Here is a 13833-nt window from a genome sequence, read left to right as displayed (position 1 = left end):
CTCCCGTATGGATATCCTCCCATAGGGGATAATGAAAGGGTATACTGCCCCCCATACGGTGGTAATCCAGAACTCAAGGGAATGGTTTGCCCTTGGGGGCCGGACTGCCCAAATTGACCTCCAAAAGGATCAATTTGTTGAGACTCAACATAAGAGTTTCCGGATATTATTCCGGATGAACAAACAGGAACAAACCATACTGTCGAAATGGCCCCTGAGTGGGCTCCTTCTAGTGGTTGAGAGCTAGCCGGGACAAATGGTATACCGGCGAACATTGTTGGAGTGATAGCAGGGAGTTCTGCCGTCGCTGTGTCAGACGACACAGTCCTAGATGTTGACGGTTTTTCAGACATTTGTTGTCTATCCAAAAGATTACCTAGCGATTCTAGAGGAACTTCCGCTGGTGGTAGACTAACTTCTGATGAAGAAGGATATAGAGTGATCTCGACCCCAAATTGTGAGAAGTATTCGTTGGAGGATCTTCTATATTCTCTTCTATGGAAATCAGACCACGTGGAAGGGGAAGACCGTCAGGTCCGTAGAATATTTCTGGTGCCGAAGAAGTTATGGAATCAGCAGCAACAGATGTTTGAAGAGCAAGACTCTCTGAACCGGTTGAAAATGGAACTGGTTCGGTAACACAAGTGTTTACTCTCAGACTAGGATCAATATCACTGTCCTTCTGTGGCTGCTGAACTTCTCCTGTAGAGGCAGGGGTTCCAGAAATGTTTGGAGTAACCAGAGTCTCTAAGTTTGTTAGAACACTTGTTCTAACTTTAACAGGAGATTTGGAACTGGTTAAATGAGTTTGCTTTGTCCGTACTAGCTTCCATTCCGGAGACAAAGACGGCTGACTCATAAGCCTCCGTGAACGACGGGGTTTCAATTGACTTTCTTCCATGATTTCGAATTACTCGATCAACTAAAATAAAGGGGAAGTATGTTTCCGAATTAAATGAATTTTAGACGCTTTGACACAACTTGTTTTTTCAATTTTTAAGAGTCGAGAAAAAACAAAAGATGACTCTAGTCTCCTTCGATTTTTAATGAGCCTGAAGTGACAAGTGCTCAGATGGAACTTTTCCGTTAAGGAGTCTGAAAAGGAATGAAAGGGACTGCTATGGAAATCTAGGTAGAGGGATTACCAAACCAATCGCAAAACTGCAGAATACTTTTTACGGTACGGCAGTCAATCTTCCTGAATGTTGTGTTCAGTGCATTGCGATCGATAGGGCGGTAGACACGGCTTCCTATGGATAAAGGATTAAGCCTATTGGGGTCTCCCAAAATATACTCGACGGTACGTGGGAGCACAAGTCCGTACTGGCACTTATCGTCTCAAAGTGGAGGAATCACCCAACCATCAGTGAGAACAACAGTTACCAGGCTTTACGATGCCGAAATACGTCTCTAGCCTAGACTTCTAAATGTTGTGCGTTAAGTTCCAAAGCGTTGTTAGATTCATTGAATTTATTTTAAGTTGATCTTGTTTATGAAGTTTGCCTTTCGGGTTCACCACGAGATGTAGATGTGATTCCTAGAATGCAATCTAAGATGATAAACAAACTTTTTATCTCCTTTATGCAATGAAAATCCTACCTACTAGGGAAAAGAAAGACAGAATCTTTTCACAAAGAGCAAAGAGCACACTCTAAATGCACTTTCCTAAATCAAGCCAATCAGACTGTCTATATGCAAATGCACATGCATGTATTTGTTTTCGACTTTCTTAGTATATGAATGCTAAAAAGAAAGTTGATGCACAAATTTGAATTTCTTTTCAAGCGACAAATATCAAGTTTCTTTTCGAAATCAAAAAATGGAGATGATCACAACACTTTACGATTTTGAACTGAATACTTGTTCTTGACACTAGAAAATTACAAATTCAGACCAAAAGCAATAGTAATAGGATAATCGACCATCAACAGCAATCAAACTCTTTCCTACGATTGAAATCGACACTTGCGACAATTTCAAATCAAAGGACAACAGTACGATTATGCTAATTTTGCAAAGGAGAAAAGTAAATGACTCAACAAACACACAAAAACATCTACAGTTCTTTTGTACAAAGGAGGCAGAATAACAGCAAGGAAAAGGGGTTTCTAACTGACATATACTGATCACAGGTAGCAAAATTCAGGAATAGAACTGGAAAGAATGAACCACAGAAGCCACAACTGCACAGAGCTAGTCTGATTAGCGCACCTGTAACACAGAGAATATGAAATGCAGTGCAGGTTGTCCTCTCAGGAAGTGCGCTGAAATTCAGAATCTCTGAACAGTACCTGCGCTGGGCTAGAAACGAGACTCTGTTCGGGTTCCGGGTCACAGTTTGCAGTTCAGTTCTTGGGTTTTGGCCGAGCAAAAAGCAATCAGTAATGCAACAATCGGGGGTAGATCTAAGAAGGATCTAAGAGCTATCACAAGGGCAATCAAATAGTTTGTGAATCAGTTGTTTAAATCATAAACAGATCCAGTAGATGGATTGAAGTAGCAGTTGTCTACTTTGCATTTGTTATGGCAAATGCAGTTTGAATGCTACTTGTAAGTTTATGAAACAAACAACAAATAATGATAAACAAACAAACTAATTAGCTCCCTAGTGGAGTCGCCATTTTGTTACAGGGAAAAGTGTCTATATAGAACTGCTCTATCCCACTAAGGTGTGACAGCTGTCTTAGAAACAAACAGAGAAAAGCTACTTTTGTTTTTCCTTTATGAATTATATATAGAGAGGAACAGAAAGACCAACCTCTGTCTTGCGCTAATCTCTTGATTCGATCCCTCTCTTCTTTGATAGTCCTCAACTACCTGCTCCCTTGCACGCCCAGCTTCACCAAGTACATGTAAGATCACAGAAGCATAGCACTATACAAAGACATGGATCTATAATCATAAACAATCTAGGATCAGATGTAAATTGACCATACAAATGTAACAAGCATCAATGATACAAAAGCATGGAGGAAAACTCAAATAGCTTTTATTGATAAACACGAAAAGAGCCAAGAGGAGTTACAACCAGTTGTTCTGACCCAGCATCAACCTCCCAGCAAAGAAGCCCCTCTTCACCTCAAACAAAGCTTAGATCACCCAACAATCTGATGTTTGTCTCAAAAAACCAACAACAATTCCTTACAATATGCAAAATTCCAGCCTTTGGATCTCTGGGATGAGGGATCCATATATAGATATCTGTAAGGGGGATGAGTCAGCTTGTGATTTGATTAGTGTATTCTCTCTGATAGTTCTTGCATCCACTTGGAGACTGATCGCCTCTTACTCATCCTTGGTCGAATTCAGTGAGGCAAGTGTCATAGGAGAAGATTCTGGAAGCTTCCATTGCCTCTCCACCTTGTGGAATGACACTGCCATTTGTCATTTCTCGCCCATCGCACCCCACAGAAGGGACTTTTGAAATGAAACGCACCCTCACAGTGTATTTGGGTGAGATGCAACACACTTAGCCAGTGGAGCAGCTGCAATGATCCTGTTTTGACCAATTCTGAGCAGTTTCTCATGGAGAACTTCTGGGAGAAGCTGTAATTTGTTGACCTTGTTCCTTTAGGGGTTAGAACAACACTTTTAGGGACTTAGGAGCCCTTGGTTTATGGACATTTCATGATTGGGGTTGTAGGGCCCAAAAATTTCTATAACAAGCACAGTAGTGGAGAAAGTTTATTGCTAACTTTTCTTTGATTGCAACTCCAATACATGCTTTAACAGGAATGAAACAGGTGTTTCAGTGGGGAGGAAAATAGAAAAAAGCCTTCAACACCTTAAAAGAGAAAATCAGTATAGCACCAGTGCTAGCACTGCCTGATCTTCAACATCCTTTTGAGATTGAGATAGATGCCAGTAACTGTGCCATGGGAGCAATGTTGATGCAACACGGAAAACCCATATGCTATCATTTTGAGACATTTACTTCTGAAGTAGTTAATTATCCCACATATGATAAAGAATTGTATGCATTCGCACAAAGTGTGAAAAAGTGGAAACATTACCTAATGGATAAAGAAACAATCATACATACATATCATCAACCACTTCAATATTTGCACTCACAAACTAAATTGTAGCAATCAAGACATTATAGGTGGATGGGTTTTCTAGAGCAATTTCATCTTGTCATCAAATATAAGAAGGGCATACACAATAAGGTTGCAGACATGTTATCAAGACCAATCATAAATGCATCTATTATACTTAAGCATAACTCAGTAATGCATGAAAGTTACATTGAACAATATGCTCAAGATGTAGATTTTAAAGATGTATATCCAACTTTAAGTCATGGAAAGCAAGTAGAAGAATTGGATTATTATGTAAGGGAACAACTCTTATATCATTTGGGAAAGTTATGCCTTCCATAAAATGAAAGAGTTAACATAATTTGAGAAGCACATACTTCTCTCATATAAAGTCATTTTGGGGTAAGTAAAACAGTTGCACAATTGCAAAGGTTTTGTTATTGGCCAAGAATGCGTGAGACAATTTCGAGATATATCAAAGGATATACAATGTGTGCTACAAGCAAGCCCAATAATAGAAAATTAGGCTTGTACACTACACTTCCAATTCCTTCTCATCATTGGGAAAGTCTTTCCATGGATTTTGTTGGGGGATTGCCAAAATCTTGGAATGGCCATGATTATTTGTATGTTGTTGTGGATAGGTTCAATAAAATGTGTATTTTTATACCATGTAACAAGTATATTATAGCTAAACAAATAGAAAAGTTGTTCTTTCAGAATGTATGGGTTCATTTTGGGTTACTCACTTCTATTGTATCTGATTGAGATTCTCGATTTGTTAGGAAGTTTTGGTCAAATCTATGGGAGTTGATGGACACCAGATTGAAGAAGAGCAGACCATTTCATCCACAAATAGATGATCAGATAGAAGTGGTCAATACGATAGTCATCCAGTTGCTCAAAGGCTATTGCAGCAAGCATGCCAAGCTTTGGGATGAGCATTTGTGCTATGTGCAGCAAGCTTACAACTGTGCCAAGCACTCTTCTACTCAGAGATCTCCTTTTGATACTTGTTTTGATTTTATACCAAAGTCTCCCTTGGATTTTGACTTTGGTAAAGACATAGCAGTTGATGGACACAATGATGTGGACAAAGCAACCAAATTCATTGAACAAATCCAAGAAATTCACCAGGCAGTACAGGAACAGCTGGAAAGGAGTCAAGCCAAGTACAAGGCAAGACATGACAAGCATCGATTTGAGCATAGTTTTCAAGTTGGTGATCAAGTCTGGATATACATCAGCAAAGATAGAATGCAGGGTGAAAGTAAGAAGCTAAAACTGATAAGGTATGGACCTTCCAAGATACTTGATAAAATTTGTGAAAATGCTTTTCGCCTTGATTTTCCAGCTTACATGCAGATCTATTTAGTCGTTAATGCAGAAAACTTGAGATTGTATGAACCTTCATTGATTGAAGATCCTAAAGAGAAAAGTCAGTTGCCTTCTATTGGGGATTTGTTGCCTGTGTATCTCAATGAGTTACAGGAGGACACAGTTCTAGACAGGAAGGTAAGAACTAAGCATCAAGAGGATGTTGAGCACCTGAGAGTGGGACTCAAAGGTTCAAATCCAAGTAGAGCTCGATGGATGGAAATTGGATAAGTGAGGGCGTAGTATCCTCACTTGGTTGAATGCTAAAACAAATTTTTGGTGGTCCAAAAGCTTTTTAGTGGGAAGGCGTGATCGAAAATGGGTCTCGGAAAAACCTCTTAAGTATTCAATTATATTTAAAATGGGAAAATATGTTTCAAAGTCCCTTAAAGAATTATTGCATCATAGATTTTTATCACACCAGAGAAATATATGTTTAAACCATGAAAAACAGAGCATGGCAGCAAAACCCTCATCGCATTCCATATATATACACACACACACACACACATATATATATATATATATATATATTCCGATGGAGCTTCATTATTGCATTGGGGAAAAACCAAAGCGAAGTGTTGAAAAACCATGACCTTGAGGAATTGCGATAGTGATCATCATGATTTAACGAGGACCGTTGATTGAGCACGCAGATCAATGATCCAGATCAGCTACCAATATCACATTGCATGGAACCAAAGGGAAGTTAGAATGTGAGTACGGTGAATACCCGCAGGCCGCAGGATCAAGAGATCTCATCATCCAACGGATATCGGGTGCTAAAGTAATCAGACTTTAATTAAGAAATCGGACCCAAAATTTAATAGATTGGGAGTTTATAATTGGCATCGGGTCCATAAAGCTGGTTAAGTGTTGGGAAAATTGTTCACCTGAAATCGCTGTGGACCGTCGGATCCACTAAGTGTAGGTCAATGGCGAATGACTGTCGAGCAAGTTTTGTTTGATCGGGAAGACATCAACCATCGATATGATGGTGAAAGACTAACGGCAGATATTTAATTGCGTCGTAACATGGCCAAAGGAAGGACTTATCGAGGGCTCGAGACAATCCAATATGCAATCGCTAATCACAATATCACATCACAACAATACAAAGGAGCGAGGCCTATGCCACATGTGCCATGCGATAAAGCCGGACTCGACAGGAATTATAGATGCATTTGTATAAAATTTGAAGTCAAATAATAAGTGTTTTCCTATGTATTTCTGTGTATTCCCGCTATGGACCAAATACAAATGGATTATGACTGTAGCACTTGTGACTTGCGATAGCGCTACAACAACAGATCCGATAGGATTATAGGTCAAATTCAATATCATTTGAAGTCTGGCTTGGTGGAAAATCTCACTATTATGGTGTATTTTTCTGTGTAAGCAGAGAAATGTATTCCCAGGGATTTCACCCATGCCAGTGGTCCTTTCCGTTTGAATATAGGTGGCCACCATAACTTAGAGTGTTTTGCAATGATTGTTAAACACTCAAGAACAAGATGAAGGGACAGTGGTCGGGAGCCAAAGACCCTGAAGAGGGAAGGCGAACAGACAGAGCCAAGAGGCTTAAAAGCAATTCTAGGGCAGACAAAGAGGATAGAACAGAGGAGAGTAGAAGAGAAAGCAGAAGACAAAGAGTAAGAGGAGACTCTGTGCACTCTTTTAGACTCGACGATTTCGATTAAATCCCTGTTGTTTTGTCACTGTTGTGTTGAGACTCTATTCGAGCTCACACTTGTAATCATTTTCTCTTGAAGACATAATATAGAGTTCGACACTGAAATCTGGACCAAGAGATGTAGCCAGGAAGTTTGGTGAACTCCTTTATTATTTTGGCTATGTTGATGTTTTGATGTGTGCGTCTGTTATGCTTTCTAACTGTTAACTGTCTATATTATTCACAATCTTTTTGATCCATTACACTAAGTAATATAGGCATTTTCCTGCACATGAGTCTGTAATACCTTAATATTGATTTAAGATCTCATTTTCAGATCAGTCCTTGAGGAGGACAATAGGATGTTTTAAAAGACATTGAAAGAACCTTTTTGGATGTTAAAAATAAACAATGAGTCAAGTTGTAGGACTTGATTGTAATGACTAATTGATGATTGAGTCATGTCATGGTTGAATTTAAGATGGTGGGTAGCATTGATTAGTTAGTATTGGATGACTAACTATTGAACTTATATGTATGAATCGGTTTTCATTGAATCTTATTACAAGTTGTAAACAAAGTGATTATGGAAGTTTAATTCATATTGGTTGTCTATTGGTAACAATGCACGCTGTTTGGATTGTTACCATAATTGTTACCGAAACATACATATTAATGATAAATCAATGTTTTATATGAGTAAAGTTTTGCATGGGATTTTATGCATATGTAAGAAAACTACAATGACTATGAAATTGGACACTTGTTTAGAAATGCATACGTATGATTGCAATTTATTGAAGGTTACATGATACAATAGTGTCGTTAAATAATTGATGCATTGTTATGTTAGGAATTGTGGCTTTGCATATGAACTTGCACAAATGATAGTTGGCAGAATGAGAACAACTAAGAATATTTGATAGTATTATAATATATTGAAATGTATGATATAGATTATGTATGTTCTACAAGCTTAATGATATAACTAGTATTAATCTGATGTATTTGATTATGTTGCATGTTCAAACATTGAAACTTTACAAATTGATGATCCCATCATGATGTTAGTTGGTGTGTATATTACATCTAAAAAATACGTTAATTTTATTCTTGTAAAGCTCATCCAGTGCATGTGAATGTTGTTGTGCCATTACATAGTAACTATAATCAAATAAGTCCATCATATTATAGAAACATGGTGTCTTCAATATCATCTCTAAATGAAATCTATATGGTGTTGGAATTTGTTGGCATTTCTAGTTTGTATAATAAATAAATAAAAATTTGTGTGCTTAACTTGAATTGGTAATGTTGAATAATTGATGTTGAGTAGATGCATATGCCTAAATGAAATGTTAATTTGCATGGATTAGAACTATGGGAATATCAATCATTAAAATCATATTCCTTTAACTATTTTTTTCGAAAAACAACTTCATGGAAACTTTGTATTTAAGTTCTATACATGTACCATCAGGAAAATGTATCATTATTTTTTATACTTACTTTTAATGCATATAAGTGGTTTATGAAAAGTAATAACACCAATGTCTTTCTACTATGATGCACGTGAAATCGAAATGCATATTTAATGTATTTGACGAAATGTTTTGTGCATAATAATATTTTACAGAAGGTATGGTTAAAAATGGTTGTGACTAATTTTATTGATGTGATTATGTGGGGGTGCCTTAATGGCATCATAAGAACCTATGAAAGGTAAAAATGTTGCAATGTTTTTTGCAACTACAAATGAAAAGGTAAGTTCTATGCTATGCAACATTGTTATTGTTTCCCCAAAATTTCATTCTAATAATTATGTGGGAAATTTGAATTAAACACCAGTTGTATGATATGAAATATTAGTTACTGTTTCCTATCAAATTTACTTTATAGGCTATGGGGCCCATGCGAAGGGTCAAATATGAATTCATGATGTACGTAAATGTTCCTTTTGTTTTAATGTTAATATGCATATGGTCATTTATATAAATTACAGTGGAAAAAGGTTCTGAAAGAGAATTTCACATGCCAACAATTATGGGATAGTTGTGAACGCCAAGGAGGCCTTGGGTTGATGGTGGTTTTCTATGCATATTTCCTCTCCTTAGAGATAGATTATCTCAGTAAGGGAAAAGAGTTGTCCAATATGGTGAGATGGGAAAAAGGATGAACAAACTTTGTTGATTTTGGAGCCTATTGGAGGAGACCCAAAACTCCTCATGGATAGGACCCTGTCATAGGAATAGGTAGGACACTTCCACGAGGAATTTTATATTAGATTCTATGTTGTTATTACAATTATTTAGTTTGTTGTCTAGTGGAATTCCATACTAAACCCTGCTGCTAAGTGAAATCCTTGGCTAGACCTCGTGTCGTTGAAGAACCCTAGGTGGACATGGTATGGTCTTTGTCAAGGAAAAAATTTTGTGATGTGAAAATGGCTTAATATGGTTGTCGGAATTGGTTCCCATTGGCTAAGAAGAACATTATTTTTCACATAATGGTTCTCATAGAAGAATAAGTTAACTAATCTGATATAGGATGTGTTAAAAATGAATTTTGTATGATTGTGTAAGAATTTTATGTACATATTGAGAAGGAAGGAACCTAGTGCTCGGAAAGGAATTACGGGAAGTGTAAGTTCCTTTATTTTATTACCAATCTTGTGAATGTATTTAGTAGGGGATAAGACAATATGTACTTGGTGTAGTTATTGATCATTTTGATCGTTAGAGAACTAGGTGCTCTTTGAGTACTTGAAGAAGGGTTGTGATTAGAAGGTCACCTAAAATTATTGATAGTTAAAGGTATATCATTTGACTAAAAATTTTGTGATTAAAATTAATATGATTATGATTAAGACATAATGATTGGATTTGTTGGTAAGGTGTTATGATGTGCTTGTTGTTTGGTTGTCAAACCCCTCTTTGAGTGCTTTTCATAGCTGAGAAACCAATTATAGTTAAAAAATTGCATGAAGTGACCATGATTTCCAAGAGTAATTGGTAAGTAAGGGTATGTTGGTATAAAGACTTTTGTTTTTGTTTTTATAAAATTGAATAGTGGCTAATTGATTAAAAGTAGAAAATGAATGTCTTTTAGATGTAAATGTTTATGATTATTGATAAAACAATATTCTTTTTCTTATTGGTATTTCTTGGAAATAAAACCCTTCACTTTGAAGGAGAATGATGCGATTTTTTGGTTTGTTTTGTTTTTATGACATGAATGAAATAGGACCGGGATTATGAACAATGAGGATGGTGTTATCCTCAAGGGGGGGAGTATGTAATATCTCTATCATGAAAAATCCCTTAAAAACTTAATATATTTACTAATTGAAGATATTACAAATTTAATGTTTGTCAGGTAACCATTATTTAAAATATTTTTGATAATAACCCTTTTCATTCACCTTATATCTATGGTAATATCCATTCGAAATTCATTTTACTTAACATGGAAACAATATTTTAACTAGATTGATGTCTGATTACTCCAATGTTACATGGCGGTTAGAATCAAGAAACAATTAGAAGTAAAACAAATTCTTGGTAACCTTGTTTCTTTCTTTATTCTCCATAAATATAGGTTTTGAAAGGAGGGAAGAGGAATAATAAATAGGGGATGTTGATTGAATCATTTTACTTCTTCTACTTTCATTAATTTGATTCATGTTTTCAATCATAATTTTTTTCTACTCACTTAACACGTTCACTCAATGGTTGCAATCTTCCATATACAGAAGGGTGAATGGATCCACCACTCATAAAAAAATAATGAGAAGTCATCAACTAAAACAAGTCTCAAAACCCATCCTTGATAAATAAATATTTTTTTATGGAATCTACCATTTTGATAAATCGTCAGTTAATTATGGAAAGATACAAGTCTCGGTTATTCATTGCAAACAATTCCTAGAGGTTCTATAGGGGAGTTTTAGAAAAGATGTTGTGAGAATCAATTTTGCATGGGCTTGTTGGCTTTAAAAACTTCTAAAGATAACTAACCATATCTCATGTTAAGAAATATAGCATATGATTTAAGGGTATATTATTATAATAGTACCCATGGAAATAATTGCAATGGTCCTACGGTTTCTTGAAAAGTTTGCAGGGGTTGGTATGTAAGAGATTAAATAACCCTGGCATGTTCTTAGAAGAATTAACTGTGATTCTTGCATGTAAAATCTAAGTAGCCATGATGTGTTATTAAGAAATAAGACATATGAAACTTGCACACACACACACACACACACACATATAAGACAGAGAAACTAGGTAAAGTTCTTGAAAAAAGAATATGAGAAGTAGTCATGTTTTTTTGAAAAGAATATGTTCCTATTCTAATAATTTCATGAAAATAATGGATATTAAGTTAATTTTCTTTTGAAAAAGGAAATATGTATTGATATGTATGAAACTTAGAGTTGAATGTGATAGTTTCTTGAAAATGAAATATTTTTTGCATGCATGGAAAGAAAATTGAGTTAGATTTCTTGAAAGAAACATGTATTTGCATGCATAGAAATTAAATAGCCATTGGGTTAGATTTATTGAAAATAATAGGTGTTAAGGTGCACAAAACAATGGTTATCATGAAAGTTTTATGGAAGAAAAGTTGATTGAAAAGAAAAAGTATTTGTATGTGCAAAATAAATTCTAATGTATTATATTTCTTGAAAACTATTTTGAGCTCTTATACAAAGGAAAAGAATTTGTTTACAACTATCAAGATATTAGTGGTAGACTAATTTTTTTTGGAAAAAATTCGTTCTTACGTAAATAAAATATGATTAGTTATGATGTATATTTTTTGGGAAGTTTTCCCTCTTCCTATGTGAAGAAATAATGATAATGATGGAATTTCCTTTAAATAATATCTTAATGAATCTGTTAATATTATTGTACCTTGGTAGACAAAGGTAAATGTATTTACTTATTTTCTTATAATGCACATGAAGGGTGGATAAATGAGAATGCTTTTATGACCTTTATGTAACTTACCTTATGCGTGTGGGAATTTAAATGTTTTGGCATGGTTTGTAACCATAGACATGCATGGATAACGTACATGTTTTGTGTATTGATGTGGTCTTATTTAATGCATGTGTAGGCTTGTTAAAAGATTCAAGTCTTGATATTTTGTTTACATTTTATGTGTAACACCCTCCTGCTACATCTACCCAAGCCACCAGCCAACTGGGGTAAACATGCAACGAGAGGCCACTATGATATGATTCGACCTCCTAAGTCATGTTAAGGAAGTGGAACCAATGGAAACACACCATATGGACATTTAACATCAGCTTTACGACCTTCATGCACCAATCCAACACTTTATATAGCTTTCCTTTGGGCCCCACCAAGCTTTTGGATAAATTGAGCCTCATTCGCTATCATGCTATATGCATGACAACGACCAGAAACCCAGAGTCACTCTCACAGGCTTGATTTCCTATGTCTAGAGAATCAAGTAGCTAGTGCTATGTGAACACCCATTATTTGAGACACATTTTTAGGCTCAGAGCCCTAGCCACTACCCATAATTGAAGAATCTCCTCATAATAGTAAAATAACAAGGAAATGATATTAGTAAAGAAAATACTTGTTTAAGACCTTCACTAGACCCCTACTAGCCATGACAACCATTTCATCAAACATATCACAAATATGTAATCTACAGGTGTAAATACTAGTTCTGAGCATAAGGGTCTCATACTTAGGTGATAATCTTTAAGGACCATTGATGCCTCAACACATCAACTTCCATTCGATCCATTAGGTCATAGATACATTGATCATTCAATTACAAGTAAAAAAATGGTGAAATCCATATAAAGATTTGTTCTTAAAACACATACATAACCAACATAATAGCAAAAAAAATACTAATGAAAGTACAACCATATATACCCCATATAATTCATCAAAGTGTTCATAGAAATATAAGGAGAAATAATGTTTCATTAATGATACAATTTCCAAACCCATGATCGGTTCCACCTGACAGTAGAATGGTTGAGCCAAATGTCTCTTCATCCATCCACCCCCATGCCATATTCCAAGCATGAATGTTGGATCTCATAGAACACATCAATCAAAACTCATCTATGGCTTCTAGAGGCCATCCATCTCAACCCGTCAAATAGTGCTTCCACATCACAGTCAGACATCACAAAACCATTATCAAATTGGTCTCAGTCGAAGCCTTCTAGGGCTCTAGAGTGTTTTTCCAACCAACGCTCCAGGACTAGTAATCGACATATTTTACCAGGCTTGAGAACATTCCTCACATGCAACCTGTGACCTTTCACCTGTTTTTTCTCCTAATTTCCATTATTTTCATAAATATATGAACCAAAAATGTCATTTTGCCTCTCCAAAGCCTTATCCATTTCCTTTTCCATTTTCCTTAGCCATAACAATCACAAGTAATCCCTATCACTAAGATTTTGCCCAACATTCAGCCTAGAATAAGTGTCCCATCATCCGTGGTTATTATTTTTCCTTTATTTATTTTTATTACATGGAATTTTCACCACGGCTATTATAGAACCCTCCCCTTGGGGGAACACCATACTCATTGTTCAACAACACCTATAACCACAAGACTCCTGTAAGTAGAACATATTGTTGATGGAGCTTTATAACTTAGCTCGTTGCAGTATTTGCAATGATCAACCTACTAAAAAGAAAACCATCATGAAAACATAACAACTTAACATTATAATGACAT

The sequence above is a fragment of the Pinus tabuliformis genome, chromosome 7 (assembly GCF_031772625.1).
Source record: "Pinus tabuliformis cultivar Carrire ecotype Pingquan chromosome 7, CPIR1, whole genome shotgun sequence".
NCBI lineage: Eukaryota > Viridiplantae > Streptophyta > Pinopsida > Pinales > Pinaceae > Pinus > Pinus tabuliformis.
This window is presented reverse-complemented; position numbering follows the sequence as displayed.